Raw genomic sequence first — 18,751 nt, 5'->3', positions numbered from 1 at the left:
GTGAAATTTTGCACCAAAGAACTACATGGGTTTTTTCATTATTTGAGCAGTAACAAAAATAACCAGGAACATTTCATATATGACGATAACCAATTATTTTCGATGATTGATCGGTTGTAATGAACCAATCATCAATTATGAGATTTTAACCAATTCCCAACACTAATACCCAGAGAGTCGAGAAAATTTGTGAAATTGTTCAGGAAGTCTACATTCAAATTTTGTGCAAACTAGACATAACTTCAGACGTGTTGTAAGTATTTGGGTTTTTTATAACAGTAGGCAGGCTCTGTCTTTTCATGAATCCTTTTGGACTTTCATGAAGAATTTTTGAAAACGGGAGTTCCAGGGTGAACAGTTAACCAGCAACAGGAAATATGTTCGGTGTTGTTAATATATAAACATATGATTGATTGGGACTTCCTCACTTAAATCGAAACTTGGTGATGGACTGAAGAAAATACTATCTCATCTGCTAATGTATCCATCAGGCCGGAAACCATTTAAATATTTTGTGTTTCCTACAGTTGAGTTAGTTTCAAGTCTCTTTTTCATTCCCTATTCTTAAAACCTGTATTACCAGTTACAAATGATCCCAGCAATATATGCTGGGTGAAAGCTCTACCCTATGGATTGGGGTGTGAGGCTATAGAGACTTGCTTCATTGTATTTCCTTGTACCCCATGGTTCCTGGCTTGTAAGACCAGTAAATACTGGTTTGTCTTATTGTAGACCCGATTGTACTTTATCCACTGTTATATGGCTGGAATATTGCTTAATTCAGCATTTAACAATTTAATAACCAAACTCTGCATGTAATATGCGCCCATTATCATTTTATGTGTTTAAGATGCTATTGTAATATTGGTAGATTTATAGTTGTATATTTGAGTGGTGTAATATTTGCAATGCATATTTTATCATTGGTGATTTGTAAGGGCAGGTTATGAGTGGAAGTGGTGAAAACCTCACATGATTCGTCAAGAGAAACTGTATTTTTGCGATAATGTACAATATGCTCTTACTCCTGACAGTGTTATATTAGAGCTATTTGATGTATTTTGAATAATTAAAGCATACAAACCATCGTTTCTACAGCATGTATAAGTGGATAAGCTTTAATATACCAATCATGAATCAAGTACAGCAATATTTTGTGTTAAAACCTTGAGAATGTATATCATTCATAAAACAAAAACATTCCACAAACTTCATTAAAAAGGATTCTTGACCATTTTGTTTGAACCTAATTAGACTAACGCTTAGTCTCTGAATATATATAATTTTGATAGGAACAAATGAAAAGGAGACCCAGTGAGATGGGAGATTCGGAACCTGAGCAAATTTAGACTTGCTGCATTTAGGTCTTTAGCATTGCAAAAGGCCTAGGCAGAAGGGAATATTATGCAGTTCGGGGACTAGATTAGAACCCCATGAATTGTGCCAGATCAATGGGAATAAAGTCACTGTTATGATTTCATTTGTACTAGTGGAAGAGTTTTTTCAACTAGATGTTTGCAGCCCACAGCACAGCTTCAGAACTGTTGACCTAAGGTCCCAGCACCTAACAATAGTACATTCGCAATACTAGCTGGATAAGAAGTGGGTTAGCAGTTGTATTCCTACTAGGGTGGGATAAGTAGCAGACTGTATAATGCATGTTATTGTACACATGGTAGATATAGACTGAGAGATGACTGTATCCGTATCTATTTTCAGGAGCATTTCCTGACTGGGGATCTGCGGTAATAGTGTGGTCAGCAGCTGACATTAAATGAAATTACTAATACTGTTTAAGGATAAAGAGATGTGTGGGTTTTTTTATGTGTGAGCATACAGTGATCCATGTTTACCTGCTCAGTTGCAGATAGTTAGCCCAAAGTCAGGAGCAAATTTCATAAAAATTCCCAAATTCAAATTATACATTTCCTACATCATGTAAACATTGTACGTCTTTGCCGAGATATTCTGTATTTGTGGAGATATTCTGTTTGGTATTGATCATGGATTAGTAAAGATGAAGAGTTAATGCTTACATTTATGTTATTGCTTTGAATTAAAGTTTATCATGCCATGTTGAAATACCTCTGAATTTAAGAAAAGTAGAACATTTTCAAAATCACGATTTTATTTATAAGAAGAATTTCTGCCCAAAGTTCCTGTCAGGGTTTTTTGAATCCTATATGAATCCCTGACATGTTACTATGTAAAATTGAAAGCTTCTTAAACTACAGTTGAATAGCAACAACATTATTTTTTGAATCAATGTTTCAGGGTCTCATCATCAGATTACCAATAATGAGTTAATATATACATGCTGGTATGTTTACATATGGTCAGATTAATGTACAAAAGTAACAATATTTTGATCATCCTAACAAAGACCACGATCAGAATGAAGGAAGTGTATATATCTATGTTTCATTTAGACAACATCATGGCTGCTGGTAATAAACATTTCTTAGGACTTATGGGATGCAGATGGTTGATTAACTTAAAAACTGATGAATCAAAATTGAAATATTATCATACAGATAGGTCTTGAAATGTGTGATTTTGTAGTTTCCACACTCCAGAGTTGAGCTTTCGTAACATTATATAGGAGGAAGTCTGAAGGTTGACTCAGGATATCTTTTCAGATGGTGATTTTTCTCACAGATGTCACTAATTATTTCAGGATATTGAATGAGTATAGAGGCGGGTGGGGTAGCCTAGTGGTTAAAGCGTTGGCTCGTCACGCCGAAGACCCGGGTTCGAATCCCCACATGGGTACAATGAGTTAAGCCCATTTCTGGTGTCCCCCGCTGTGATATTGCTGGAATATTGCTAAAAGCGACGTAAAACCAAACTCAGTCAGATGACTGAGTATAGACTGCCATGCTGACCGACTGTACATAGGATTGATGATCTTAATCACTAGGTATGACCATGCGTACAGGATCTCATTAAGGTGTGTAACTGTCTCAGGAACTTAGTCATGAAAGTTTATGAATACCTCGTAGGTTGGATGTCTTTAGGATTTTTCATACTTTCTTTCTCTTTCTAATATTCATATTATTTTAGTTGGTCAGATTATAAGTAAAACTGAAACCTAATTTCTATAAAATATTCAGTGTTGGCATAAGTTCATATGGGGATATGTATTTTGTAGATTGCATTATGTTTTCAAGTCAACATAGTAGTTATAACCTAAACGTAAATGAAACTTTATTTCATTTGTCATGTTTTTCCTGACGTTGAACTTGACTGTGATATTCAGTGTCACTGTGTGATGTGAGGATGCAAATATCACTGTCAAGTTCAACGAGGACAAATTTCACACATAACAATGTACTGTAAATATTTTGTGGGTCAGTGACACAACAATACTGTTTACCACACAACTTATTTCTAAAGGTATCAACAAGCTGGAACACGAATGTGTTTGTGTGTATATACTATCTAGTGAGAACATAACATTGTTGTGGCTTTAAGATAAGAAAAATACTTTAAAAATTAAATCAGTTTTATAGAAGTGGCACAGATCAGCTGTGTACTGGGGCAAGTAGTTGTACTGACAGGCTAGCAGATAGGGTATTAAGTCGAACTGTGGGTTCAGCTCCTTTACAGGTTAAGATATATACAACAGAACTCATCCAAGTAGAAAAAGATAACAACATATATTTGTTATTACATATATTTATACATCATCCTTGTGCTCAATGTTGTGTATCATTTGCTTGGTATAATAATGGTGGTAGCATCTACACCAAAATGTTGCATCTGTTTCAATAAAGAAATTGTCTATCCATAAAAAGTGTCCTCTTCAACTCATCCAGCGACTTGTATTTACCATATGAAAAAATGTTCTTTTTTGCATGAAACTAAAAGCATCACTTTAAAATACTGAAATCCACCAAATCTGTAAGGCTCTAAGTAAACATTTCCATTAATAGGGCATTTATATAACATCAACACAAGATAGCATATGATTAACATAATTTATTGACTTGAAAAGTGGTGTCTCTGCATGTCAGTGAGACTTATTTGTAAAAGATGCGAAGATGGCGTGTAGAGGTGTACTTTAAAAATAAATGAACGCTCTAATATCTGCGTTATTCAAACAGTTACAGTAGTCCTGTGTTATAAGCCAGAGGAGCATGAACTGACTTGAAATTATATTTGCCTAAAAAATCTTCCTCTTATTGTAAGCAAATCAAGGGCAGATTAGTATGTTTCTAATACAACCTATTGTTTCTTTTGCCTCATGGCAGAAATCTTGATGTATTATTATTTGACACTTCTTAAGTTAACGTCAGTTGAGATTTTATATCGGATTAAACTGTGTTTTACTTGTCAAGCATCTAAATACATTGCAGTTATTTTAACTCAGGTAAAGTAGCCATTCTGACATATATCTGCATCAGTGATGATGACTGACCCAGTACACACCCACAGAGCTTGCTCATGACAAGCTCTTTCACAGACCAGGTCCACAGTCCTCTGTGATTGTGTACCTGTGGTGATGCCTGTGATAGACCAGGTCCTCCAACCCCCGTGATTGTGTTCCTGTGGGGATGCCTGTGGTAGACCAGGTCCTCCAACCCCCGTGATTGTGTACCTGTGGGGATGCCTGTGACAGACCAGGTCCTCAGACCCCTATGATTGTGTTCCTGTGGGGATGCCTGTGACAGGCCAGGTCCTCAGTCCCCTATGATTGTGTTTCTGTGGGGATGCCTGTGACAGGCCAGGTCCTCAGTCCCCTATGATTGTGTTCCTGTGGGGATGCCTGTGACAGGCCAGGTCCTCAGTCCCCTATGATTGTGTTTCTGTGGGGATGCCTGTGACAGGCCAGGTCCTCAGTCCCCTATGATTGTGTTCCTGTGGGGATGCCTGTGACAGGCCAGGTCCTCAGTCCCCCATGATTGTGTTCCTGTGGGGATGCCTGTGACAGGCCAGGTCCTCAGTCCTCTGTGATTGTGTTCCTGTGGAGATGCTTGTGACAGGCCAGGTCCTCAGTCCCCCATGATTGTGTTCCTGTGGGGATGCTTGTGTTAGATCAGGGCCCCAGAGCCAACTTTTATTAATGACAGTTGTGGTTTGTTTGTCATAAAGCTTTTCCTGAAATGATCCTGCTTCCAGCACGAAGAACCCAACTGGTCATGTTTAGTTTTGCTAGCCTCTGTTAGTGAGACAATGTAAATTCTTACATTGTCTGTAGACCAATTTGTTAATCATTTTAAAAAGCGTAAACCTTTTACAAACACAGGTCATGCATACAGTATGAGATTATGTTTATTATGACTAGGGGGCGGTGGGGTAGCCCAGTGGTCAACATGTTTGCTCGTCATGCTGAAGACATGGGTTCGATTCCCAACATGATTACAATGTGTGAACCCCATTTCTGGTGTCCCCCGTTTTGATGTTGCTGAAATATTGCTAAAAGCAGCGTAAATCTGAACTCACTCACTCACTATTATGACTTCAGTGGAACATTGCAGGGTTTTACCTTGACTTGCAAAAGTAGGGGTCCAAAGTACCCTCCATCAACAAATTTTACAGGTCCTTGCTGTTAATATGAAGGTCTTGTAAAGTATTGAAATGTGTAGTGTACTGTACGTTCAGAGTCTGGAATGAATCAGTCATCATGTGGACATGGTCATGACTGAGGGGTGAAAAAACACTGCGCTGTAGGTACGCTCTTGGTATTTCGTATGTCTGGATGCAGTTTTTTGGGTTTACTGGCGTCCATTCTCTACATTTGTACATACTGGATGCACATTTGTGCATGGCGTAAAACCTGACATTAGTTAGTCAAAACACACCTGGAACCAGATGTTTTGAGCTATGTTTAATCAAAATATTCTGTTTCAAGTACCAATACAGATACCACTGTGATATCCTAGAAAAATATTCAATAATATCAGCTGATTTGGTCTGTGCACATCACACACTGATCAATGTTTACTTGACAACAGTCGGCAGATGTTGTTTATATGGAAAGGTTCAGTGAAATGAAACTTGAATCGACAGAATACCAGACATTTGTCCTACAAAATATTTATTTGTGGCCAAAAATAGAACTAGACCTAGATTTTCGAAGCTCTCTTAGCTAAGATGGTTGTAAGTGCCATACATTAACGTTAACTTACGACTATCTTAGCTCTAAGAGAGCTTCGAAAATCTAGGCTTAGGGTAGGATCACATGCCTTGTTCTAATTGTGTATGTCCAAAGATCGGTGATCCAGGTTGGAATTGGTGTTCAGCCTCCCATGCTTGTCGCAACAAGAGTCTAATGGGATCCGATGGACAGGTTCGCTGACTTGGTTGATACATGTCATCGTAACCAAGTAACATTGATCAATGCTCATGATATCACCCACAGGATTGTCTGGTCAAAGCTTTGCTGCCATATGGCGAAGATATTGCTTAGTGTGATTTGTGAGATACATCTGTGAGTGAGAGGCCTACTGCTCTATAGCACTGGTATTCGCTGTTCAAAGCTGCATCCCTTGGCCTTGCCAGTAACGTTTAACTCTTGTGTAGCAGGGCATGGAGTCATCCACAGATGACCTCCTTACCTAGTCAGCTTGCTGATGGGGTTAACTTCTTTGGTCATGTGGACAACCTGACTTCGGATCAGAAGGTGGTCGGGACTCGAAATTTTATGGCGCTACATTAAACGTGGGGCTGGAGCTTCGTTCATATCAAATTTGAGCAAAATAAGTCTCAGTACCCAACTATGCGGCTCAGGACGTGCCTTCTGTTGAAGGGGGAGTATGTAGCAGGGCGTGGAGTTATCCCACAGATGACATCCTTACCTTGTCAGCTTGCTGACGGGGTTAACCTCTTTGGTCATGTGGATAAGGCGTCTGCCTTCGGATTAGAAGATACATGGTTCGAATTCCCGCATAGGACTCGGAAATTTTATGTCCGCTACACTTTAATATCCTCTCCGCTTGTCACATCATTTCCATAAATCCTGTATTTTGGCTGCAGTAACACAGAGTTCTTCTTCAAGTTTTTTCATGTGAAGTCCTCTTCATTGTCAACTACACACAGCTAGTTGTCAAGATTATAGTACTGCTGTCAGTATCTTGCTGTTCAGCTTACACAGAACCCAATTTTTCAACTGACTTCTATAGAAACAATATATTTCTTTTAAGAATTAACTAAGCCCTCAGTAGTTATTACATGTAAATTTGTGCACAGTCTGGACTTACAGCAGCCATAAAAATGATAAAAATGACTTCCTGTTCATTTTCTGAGCACAACTAGCCCAAGGTTTCAGTGACAATGGTTTAACATTGCACTAAATGTCACCTGCTTGAAAGTATCTATGGTCCATTTCAGCATAAATTATGATGTTTTAAAAGATAGCACTAATATAAATATTGAAAGTCAGTATTTATTACTGGATGTACATTTATAAAACAATACCCTACTGAAAAATCATCCAATCACAGCTGCCAGATAATGCAATCTATTCTGAAGGCTCCCAATGAAAAATGTTTGTCAAATGACTGATTCTGATTTGCCAGGAAAACATCCTTTCTATACTCTGTGGGCAAGAGTCAACATCAGCTTTTCAAGTCAAATTGCTAGCACATAGGTCTTTTAGTCACCCCAGTTAACTAAAAATATGTTATTAAATTAATTTATTATCATGACAGAGCGATATTTGTTCAGATTGTCTTCGATATTTCAATTCTGTATCCAGCATCTTTTCAGATGATGTCTTCCACACTGTTTCCTTCATGTAGGAGGGTTATTTAATCAGAGCGTAGATTAACAACTAGTCTCTGAAATGAACATATTTTACAGAAAAAAAACTCATAGTAAAAAAAAATAAAATATAATGAAAAGGAGCCCTGAGACTTTCTTCATTTTCAGAAGCTGTGGAAATCTAGACTTGCCACATTTTCTAGACTTTTCTGGTTTTTCCTTTATATACTGTAAACGTATTATATTTCGCGCAGGTTTTATTTTCGCGCTTTTCGCGCAAAACATTTTATCGCGAAAATTTATACACCGCGAATAAACCTGTCATTCATTCAGTCTAGCCACGCTCGCTCCTGAGTTGTTACCATAATACATCAAGTTTGAAGACAGAAATCTACGGGAATCTTAAAATGACGACTGATAGTAGCATAAAGAATCATACTTAACTGTCGCTGTAATGGATTTCCCAAAACATAATTAAATAATGAGCCAAATCCCATCGCCGAATTAGCGAAAACAGCAATGTGTGTTGTGGCCGCCATGGAAATTGGTCACATGACAGATGGTTTGATACAAAACAGATTACCATGAAACGACTCGGAAAGAAATAATACATCAGTATTTTATTTATTCATTAAGATTTTATTTACCAGTACATCATGAAGCGAATAGTCACTTAACACTCAATCATCTCATTCACAACAACCCGGCTTGTTTGAAATCACAAAGAGCTTCATATACAGTAGAAGTTAATTCGTCAGATCGTCAGAATTCGGAACATAAGACTGATGTGTTTTTCATCTCTTCCGTGAGTAAACGGATTACTGTGTACTAGTATATCGCACAGATAGGGATTTCCTGTGAGTAAGCAATAAACGCCGCCTGACAGGTTAAGCCAATCTGTGTGTTTTCACTGCTATTAGTGGCTGCCAAAGAGACAGCTGGCAGTTCCGGCAATTACTGATTGCGCGAATAATTGACCGCGCGATGTAGTCTAAACTGTCAATTCCGCGAAAATTGCACCACGCGAAAATAAGTACGTTTACAGTATTTGTTTCAGGGTCTGTATGACAGACTAATCAGAGCATACAATGTCTTTTTTGTTCACAGCTTACAGTGTTTTGTGAGCACTGAAATTATGACATCAAGTTCCCAGATTTCCTTAGTTATTCTGTTGTATGACGGATTATCCATCCGTACATAACTGATATGTGGATTGTTTGTGGAATCTACGCGATGACATAACCAGCCCTGCTCACACCAGTTCTGACAGATTGTTAGGAAATGGGTGCAGGGTTTTCTTTTTCAAATTCTTCATCCTTTAAGAAAAACATATGCCATTTAGAAAGTGGTCAAATGTAACACATTATATTTGGGTTTGCACTTTCTTAGTAAAGTACAGATTCTAGTACTTTTGTTGGGTTGAGTCCCATGCGGAATTCAAACCCACACCCTCAGAGTCAGGCACCTAATCGCCAGCACACAAAGCGGCTGACTTTGTGTTCTGGCGATTAGGTGTCTGACATGGGACTCAACCCAACAAATGTACTAGAATCTGTACTTTACTAAGAAAGTGCAAACCCAAATATAACATGAGTTATACGATGTCTTGATAGTGATGGTCACATGCTGCAGTCATGTGACCGTCATTCTCCCCCAGACCTGTGAAGTTTCAGGAAGGGGGAGCTGGAGTGCACTTTTTCATTTTCTACGTATATAGACCTATCTGAGAGTGTTTTGAATGGCATACCATGTCGTGATAGTGATGGTCACATGATGTGGTCACGCTTCTGTGATTCTTTCCTAGACCAGTGAAGTTTTAGGAAGGGAGGCTTGAGTTATTTTTTTCATTTCGTGTATATGACGACCAAGCTGTGTTTTGAATGACATACCATGTCTTGATAGTGATGGTCACATGATGTGGTCACGTGAATGTAATTCTTCCCCAGACCAGTGAAGTTTTAGGAAGGACAAGCTAGAGCCACTTTTTTTCATTTCATGCCTATAAAGACAGAGCTGTGTGTTAGAATAGCATACAATGTCTTTATAGTGATGGTCACATGATGTTGTCACGCTTCTGTGATTCTTCCCCAGACCAGTGAAGTTTCACAATGAAGCCATTGAACATGTTGAAGGGCTGGAGCTACACTTTTTGTTTCACACTCAAAACGATTGAGTTGTGAGTGTTTACAGTGACATGTCTGCTGGTGGTGATGTGTCACATGACATGGTTACACAACGATGATTCTTCCAGCCAGTGACAGTTTCGGAAGGGGAGACAGATTTACCGGTTCACTTTCAACAGGCGTTAAGATATAACTGTAAGTGTTTTGAATGAAATCTGTAAATTCATATTATATGTGAAAATGTTTACTGTTGCAGTGTCTGTTATTGGTAATTACCTGCTACTTGTTCACGTCTGCTCTAACGTGTGAGTGTACATTGGGATGGAGTGGTGAGAAGGTAGAACACAGTTGTGATAGTAGCTGATTCAATCCTCGTCTGCTATCAGTCGATCTACACATGTCTGTCATGACGTCCACTGACGATGTCTGCTTATGTCTATAGCTCCTTCTTTACAAGTTTGTCACACCGAAGACCCAGGTTCAATTCTGGGTGCAATTGTGAAGCCCATTTCTGGTGTCCTCGCTGTGATATTGCTGGAATATTGTAAAGTGGCATAAAACTAAACGCACTCTTTAGAAGTTATTAAATGTTTCTAGTATCTTTAAACTTCATTTCACGTGAACATTTAAGATCCAAATGTGTAAGTTCCAAATTGAACTTATAGATACACACACTGTGGCATGTCCGTATGTAAAGCATCAGTCATTTAGTGCAGGTATGGGTGGCTCAGAGATTTTTGATGCACCAATTACTGACAATAATGACCTCTCCTCTAATTCTTGTCATAATTGTAGCTGACCCTTTCAATGTCCTTGTACATTCTTTTCATGACCTTCCATGAAAAGCCAAAATGCAAGAGCATTGTATATTTTAATATCACAATACATTTTTCATGACCCCCCTAAACATGTATTATCTTTTATGGCCCTCTCCCAGAGACTGTTATATATAGTTTGGTGACCCTCCCCTGACTCCCTCTGACTCCTATGATAAATAACCCTGCTTCACCTGGCCAAGACAATCAGTAATAAGGAGGGGCAGTGGGGTAGCCTAGTGGTTAAAGCGTTGGCTCGCCATGCCGAAAACTGGGTTTGATTTCCAACGTGGGTACAATGTGTGAAGCCCTTTACTGGTGTCCCCTGCCATGATACTGCTGGAATATTGCTAAAAGTGGTGTAAAACTAAACTCAGTCTGTCAGTCAATAATAAGGATATCCAAAACTAAAACCTGTGGCTGTTTTCTGTATGAAACTATTACGTCTCCCAAGATTGGCCTTCAGAAACCTTCATTAATGGACATGATGATTTAAGCTGGATACTGATTCGGATCGTTTGGTTTAAATCGTAATGCTTGGGTATGCTAGTTTCAAATTAACTTGTTGCATCTCTTTTACTTGCCTGCACTGTTTTCATTTAAATATGAATGTGGACATTTTTTTAAGATGAGCTGCATTTCAGTAGATGATCACTTTTCATGACATATATTTGTCTTTCATATTAATATACGTTAGTTATTCTCTCAGTCATGCAATGACAAGTAACTATTGTCATATGTAAGGATCTGGTTTAGTTTGGGTTGGCTGTTGTTTAACGCCACACCAACAATATTCCAGCTATATGGCTGTGGTCTGTAAATAATGAAGTCTAGACCAGACAATCCAGTGATCAACAGCATGAGCATCAATCATCAATCTACACAATTGGGCTACGATGACGTGTGTCAACCAAGTCAGCAAGCCTGAGCACCCAATCATGTTAGTCACCCTTACGACGAGCATGGGTTGCCGGAGACCAATTCTAACCGGATCTTTACTGGTGGAAAGATCTGGTGTTCCTTGACTTCTGTCGAGTGGTCAATGTTTCAGTGAAGGATGGATTTGTTTTGTTTTTAACGATGTGATGTTTTGATAAATGATTATGCAAACAACATTTATTTGTGTCCTTAACTGTTATAGTGATAAATTGTACAATTTGTAGTGTCATTAATCGATTATGGACATGGTGGTGAAAAATATGCATTATGTCAGAGACCATATACCGATATATGTTGATCACTGGTCACTACCATATGGTCTTTGATTATGTCAATGTTAATTATTCATGGCACCATTTATATTCTTTGTATAATCTACATAAAATTAGGAATTACGCTTAAATTCCCTTCTCAGAAAAAGTAGCAAAAAATATAGGACTTTGGAGGAGCAAAAGTTTTCCTGTTATATGTCCAGATTAGTGTGGTAGATTTCACATATCATTGGTGGCTGATTGGTTGTGACGAACCGATTGTAACCAATGGCCCCCTCAACCTTGATCACACCGTAGAGATAAATGGTCCTACCCTGTTTCCTGTTCAGTATGGACAGCCCTGTGTTGTGTTCCTATATACTCCGTATTGATCTTGATGAACTAACTGGCCAAGGTAGCAGTCCTTATGGTGTGAACATGTGAGTAGACAGTACTATAGACTAACATTTGCTCCCTGAAATGAACATATTTTACAGGAAGAATGGTTCCAAAATTATGTTCATAAGGCCAGACCAAATTTATTTCTTGTTTTACGGATCCGCCTGTCGTATTTTTTCAAGAATAAGAAAAAAATAAATAAATAAATTTTCCTGCTCAAAAAATAAAGTTTTAATGTTTTTATTGGCCAAAAATGTAAACTTACAAGAAATTTTTTTTAGATTGTTTTTTGCCCCATATACACATCATAAATTGCGAAAGGAAAATACTTTGAGCATTTAGAAGGAATATTACTTTGACTGGTAATTTTATTTTTAATTTTTTCCCTCCTGCCTTTAGGTTTTCGGAGGACAAAAATCTGTAAAACAGGAAGTAAAATTGGTCTGGCCTAAAAGATAATAAAAAGGAAGCAAACGACTTTCATTTTCAGAAACTGAAGCTCTGGTAATCTAAACTTGCCTCATATTCAAGACTTGGTGTATTGGGTACCCCAGTATATTTGTTTCAGTTTGGCTTATCTTTGGGAATATACAGTATATTTGTTTCATTTCGGCTTATCTTTGGGAATATACGATATATTTGTTTCATTTCGGCTTATCTTTGGGAATATACGGTATAATTGTTTCAGTGTCTGTATAGCTGACTAACAGGATTACTGTTGTCAGTCTTCATGCTTGTAGATACAGCTTGTCATGGTAAGCTAAGGGATCTTTGTGACAGGTACCTCTTTGATGTGGTGATAGGGCTCTAGTGACAATGGTAGCCAGCACATGCATCTAACATACAGACCTCTAAACTGATACCAGTCCATTCTGTAACTGCAGCCTTCAGAATTCATGGTAGTCTGATGCCTAGTAAATTTGCTGAAAAGACTGCTAAGGCCAGACCAATTTTATTTCTTGTTTTACGGATTTATGGCCCAAAAAAACCTAAAGGCAGGAGAGGAAAAAAATAAAAATAAAATCACCAGTCAACGTAATATTCCTTTTAAATAGTCAAAGTATTTTACTTTTGGCAATTTATGAAGTGTATATTGGGCAAAAATATCTTTTTTGTAAGTTTACATTTTTGGCCAATAAAAACATTACGATTTTATTTTTTGAGCAGGGAAAATTTATTTATTTATTTTTTCTTATTCTTGAAAAAATATGACAGGATGATCCGACAAACAAGAAATAAAATTGGTCTGGCCTAAACATCCAGTCATGGTAAACCTCATGCTCTTGTAGCATTGGATGACTAGGTATATGTGAACCATTTTTTTCATTGATTCATTTTCCTGAACTGAATATAACTGAAAGAAACTAAAAACATGGCAAATATTTTGTCTTTATCAACCAGGTCAAGCTACTATCTCTGAAGACTAATGAAACCTTTCACTAGTCCTTCGACTAGTCTTAAAAAGCAACATTTGCAAGGCTCAATCCCAGTGCAATATTTAAGGTCGAGTAAGACATCTCAATAAAGCTGAATTCAGATCTGCTGTACAGAGAAAATATTTCTGCATCAGCGAGCTCCAACAGTGTTGGCAGAGACTGGTGATACATAGATTGTCATCATTTGTCTGAAGTAATGTGACATTTCTCTGCTTTTTACAATCTTCTAATAATAGTTCAAATATTAAAACAGAAATGACGATAAGCATAAGTGGCCTCTGTTCTTTGTCAGAAAGTACCATCAAAATATGTAAATAAAAATACATCAAACATGTTACGGAACATATTGCTGTAGTTCATGTAGCATGACCGATTAATTTGAGTGAAATGTATATTGAAACTTCTTTTAATTCTTACATGTTGCACATGTCAACAGTTTTGGCATTTACAAGAAACATTAAGGGATTTGTTTTGTGGGTATTAAAATATATGGTAATATTTTGTATATCCGTGTTTCGCTATATCCGTGTATATTGTATAAAAATAGTTTATGTATATCGGGAATTGTCAAGATGAAGGGAGCGACATCTGACCCTTACCATCTGCAGGTCATATCAGTGAGTGAGTTTAGTTTTACGCCAAACTCAGCAAATATTCCAGCTATATGGCGACAGTCTGTAAATAATCGAGTCTGTACCAGACAATTCAGTGATCAACAGCATGAGCATCAATCTGTGCAATTGGGAACCGATGACCACCGGATCCTGTTAGTCGCCTCTTACGATAAGGGTTACTGAAGATCAATTCTAACCCTGATCTTCACGGGTGCAGGTCATGTGAAGTAATATAGAGAAATATATAGTTTTACTGTACCTCACCTCCAAGAAAGTTAAGCATTAATTTGTCTACACTAAAATATGTTTAAACACAAAGGGAATGAACGTTGATTGTCACCGCTGGGACATGACTTTGATGTTTTTATGTCTTGGTCTGTTTCATGGACTTATGTTTTATGCATTTTCATATTTCATGTGAATGGGTTATATTTTACAAGCTTTGAAGCAGTAGGTTGCAATGTGTAACTTCAGACTGTTTAACACATACAAGTTTGACAAATCTGAAATGCCAGTAATTACAATATTATTTACCTAACAGAGTCCTATTTTGTTCATGTTTGCCCACCTTTTTCTGTGTATTCATTGGATATACTTTGCTGCATTTTATTTCTGATTTTTCCCAGTATTTGACTCTTGACTGTCATGCTTTCACTGGAATATATTGGACTTCATGAACATTCTCTCCTTTTCATGTAACGTACCATAGCCCTTATTATCATGATTAATTGCCTGAAAGTCTGTTAATTTCACACAAACTGTTAATTGCCATGAATAGCACCAAATTTGCTGATGCAGCATTAAGCGATATTCACTCTCTCTCCATCAGAGGCCAGCATCTATTCTGCTTAGTTGTGACAGGAAAGAAAATTACCAGTCTGTTTGTTTCCAAATGAGAACATTGAATTGCAGAAGAACTCAAAATCGGGAATGGTCTGTAAATGTCAATATGGTACGTCCGACAATTTAAACATTATGTTCAATCGTCCATCATCACACCGTACGACACCCCTCATCAACTCTATTGGGTTCAGATGAGAGTGGTAATGGGGAAGTTGTAAGTTGTAAGAAGTTGTGGTTTTGATGCCCTGGAAGGTAGATACATATTCATCCATTGCAGCCACGTCATCATATCTCTGTATTAGGTTTATAGACATTGGGCTTTGCTGTCTCGATGTTAATAAGGGACCTGGCAGGCAAAGCAGGAACCAATTTAATTTTCATCCCCTTCAGAAATACCTTGCCATTCATTTCTTTGGTAGACCCTGTTGGCTTTGGCAATGGCTCAAAAGACAAAGTCACGTTCTCTGAGAAAACGCTGACTAGCACAGCCAGCATGGAGAAGTCTGTTACCTTTATTAACTTTCTCTCAGTCTCATTACAGTCAGTGACATGTACTCATCTTCTGAATGCAGTTTAATTTTTTTTCGGAAAACTGTCTAAGTTATCAACTGTACATGGTTTTGATATGTTCCCTGTCTGCTTGCCCTGTTTGCTTCAGTCCCATTGACAAACATTTTTCAGTTTGTTAGGTAACATAACAAGAGCTTTAGAAACCTGTTTAAAGTTGGTGTTAAAGGCATAAGTTAGTTTTCCCATTGAAAGAAATCATACACCTTAATATTCAACTGTTTCACTAAGATGAGCAGCGCATCTTGTTAGTTTACAACAATGTATACTTTGTAGCATCGTTTCTCCTACCACAACTTGTTAGTTTACAACAATGTATACTTTGTAGCATCGTTTCTCCTACCATTGTGCCGTCTGCCCCCATTAACGTTGTTGACTTGTACATATTACAACGTTATATTTTTTTTCACTTTTTTCAGTGAGGGTACAAAAATAACAGTCGCCAGATATTGTCTGGTACAGGGTAATCATTGAATTGTATTAAATGTCATGTACCGTACTGACATTTAATAAACTATTCCCGATTTGTATTTTATTTAAATTCATCATTCACCTTTGGAGACAAACAGACAGTGCATAACAGAATCCCCAATCCCAGAGTTGTTAAACTGCTTGCATGTTTCATGGGCACATGTATTTCTGGTGTCCCCCGCCGTGATATTGCTGGAATATTACTAAAAGCGGCGTAAAACCATACTCACTCACTCACTCACTCCACATATCTGAGCAGTCATCATATGCAAGTTAAAATGTTACAGGGTCGTTACTTTCATCATATGTGAGACTCAGTCCTTATTTTTGGGGACAGCATATAAAGTAGCTTCTATTAGAAGTGGTGTGTGTTGGCATCTCCAGTGTGCAGTGGCATCTGATGGAGGTAATGCGTTACCTAACAACTGAAATTATCGGACACAAGGGAATATGCCACAAGGATTGGGTACTTACATGGGGACATTGTACAAACAGTGACACTCTGGCCACAGCACATAGGTTAGTATCATAGGTTAGTGGGAAAGTGTTCAGGTAATGAGAGCTCATTAAATTGGCTTTCTGTGCAGCTTGTTATATCCACACATCCAACCTCTCTAGTACAAGGTCTTAACACCTGAGGTCATTATAAAGAAGAACTGTCACATCTAGTCAACCAGCTCAATGAACACAGATGTCAAAATGGCAGCCAGGAGACTGAGGCTGACAGCCCACACATTATCAGCATGGACAATCTAAAAATATGAAACTTTTCTGTGATACATTCATGGCAGTGTTCAAAATAAAGCATGAATATCAGTGGGTCTTTGTCAAAATCCTAATTATATAAATCATAGATTTATTTGGTACCAAGATTCAACTAAATAGAAGCAAACGACACCAGGGTCCTGAGCCACAAAGCGTTCGTAGCGCTACAAATCGCCTCCATGGTGTAGTGGTTAGTGCGTCTGCCCAGAGAGCGGAAGGCCATGGGTTCGATCCCTGGCTGCGTCATACCAAAAGACGTTAAAATATGGTACTTGTTGGTCCCTGCCTGGTGCTTGGCATTAATGGATTCAAGGACTGGTCAGCTGGAGTCAGTATGACTGAGTGGGGTATTCATGCTTAATTGCATTATTTAAATTATGGGTATATCATGAATATAACTAGTTGATCAATAAACAAAATGTCAGTATTCACAGTTGGCTTTGACTGATAAATGAGAGATAACCTACATCAGATATTACAGTTAGCTGTGTAATTTGTACAGATAGTGTCCCAGATGTGGGATATTTTGTAGTCTTTCAAGAATTCAGGCTGTGTTCTTCCCATGTCTTTTATCTGACACTATCAAACATGGTGAGGTGAAGTGGGGTTTAACAACTTACTTAAGGTTATCTTACTTAAGGTCATATGACGACGTGCATGCGTGTGTATGTGTGTGTGGCTGCTTGTACTAGCCCAGGCTTAAGCTGGTTTTATAGTGCTAGCCCACTGAGATACCATGCCGCAGTGAAGCATGAATATCCCACTCAGACACATTATACTGACTCCGAGCCGACCAGTCCTTGTTGTACCCATTAATACCGAGAGCCAGAAAGGGACCAACAAGTACCATATTTTGGTACTTCTTTTGGTATGTCACGGCCGGGGCTCGAACCCGTGACCTTCCGCTCTCCGGGTGGATGCTCTGACTACTACACCACAGAGGCAGTCCTATCAAACCGGGGTTTCACTGAAGAGGTGCTGTATTTGTCCATGGCCCAGCAGCCAAGCCAAATGGTCCTCTATCTCATACCTATAGCTCCACTTATAGCTGATTTTCATAAGTCTAAGTTAAAGAATGAACGTTAAGATTACCTGAGCACTAAGGTGGCTGTAAGTCTGTGTTACAGGTATGAGAGTTACACTCAAGTAAGCACTACAATTGTCATAAATCAATGTTAAAAGTATTGGAGTTACGATCACCTTAGCACTGTGATTGCTGTAAGTATGTGTTAAAGTCTGTGAGTTACGATTACCTAACCACTACACTTGTCGTAAGTCTAAGTTAAAGAATGAAGTTATGATCACCAGGGCCTTGATTTTCTAAGCTCTCTTAGCGCTAAGATAGTCGTAAGTTAATGTTAATGTATGGCATTTCACGACTATCCTGGGCCTAGATTTTTGAAGCTCTCTTAAGCTAAGATAGTAAGTAAATGCCATACATTAACATTAACTTACGACTATCTTAGCTAAGAGAGCTTCGAAAATCTAGGCCCTGAGCACTATCATTGTAGTAAGTCTAAGTTAAAGAATGAAAGTTACGATCACCTGAGCACTATGTTTGTCGTAAGTCTAAGTTAAAGAATGAAAGTTATGATCACCTGAGCACTATGATTGTCGTAAGTCTAAGTTAAAGAAAGAATGTTACGATCACCTGAGCACTATCATTGTCATAAGTCTAAGTTAAAGAAAGAAAGTTACGATCACCTGAGCACTATGACTGCTGTCTGTGTTAAGGTTTAGGAGCTACATTCACCCAACCACTATGATGGCTTTGTAAAATAGGGCCCAGGTTTTTATGCACTTAGTATTTCTATGATTATTTAC

The 18,751-nt window shown here is 38.2% G+C and overlaps 1 protein-coding gene across 1 annotated transcript in view; it reads left to right on the top strand.

Moving 5' to 3' along the window:
- LOC124273673 (lysosomal-trafficking regulator-like) overlaps positions 1–18,751 on the top strand; it is a 110,764-nt gene that overhangs the window by 873 nt on the left and 91,140 nt on the right.

Source organism: Haliotis rubra, unplaced genomic scaffold, assembly GCF_003918875.1.
Source record: "Haliotis rubra isolate DU_JTF1 unplaced genomic scaffold, ASM391887v1 Scf183, whole genome shotgun sequence".
In the NCBI taxonomy this organism is placed as follows: Eukaryota; Metazoa; Mollusca; class Gastropoda; order Lepetellida; family Haliotidae; genus Haliotis; species Haliotis rubra.
This window is presented reverse-complemented; position numbering and strand designations above follow the sequence as displayed.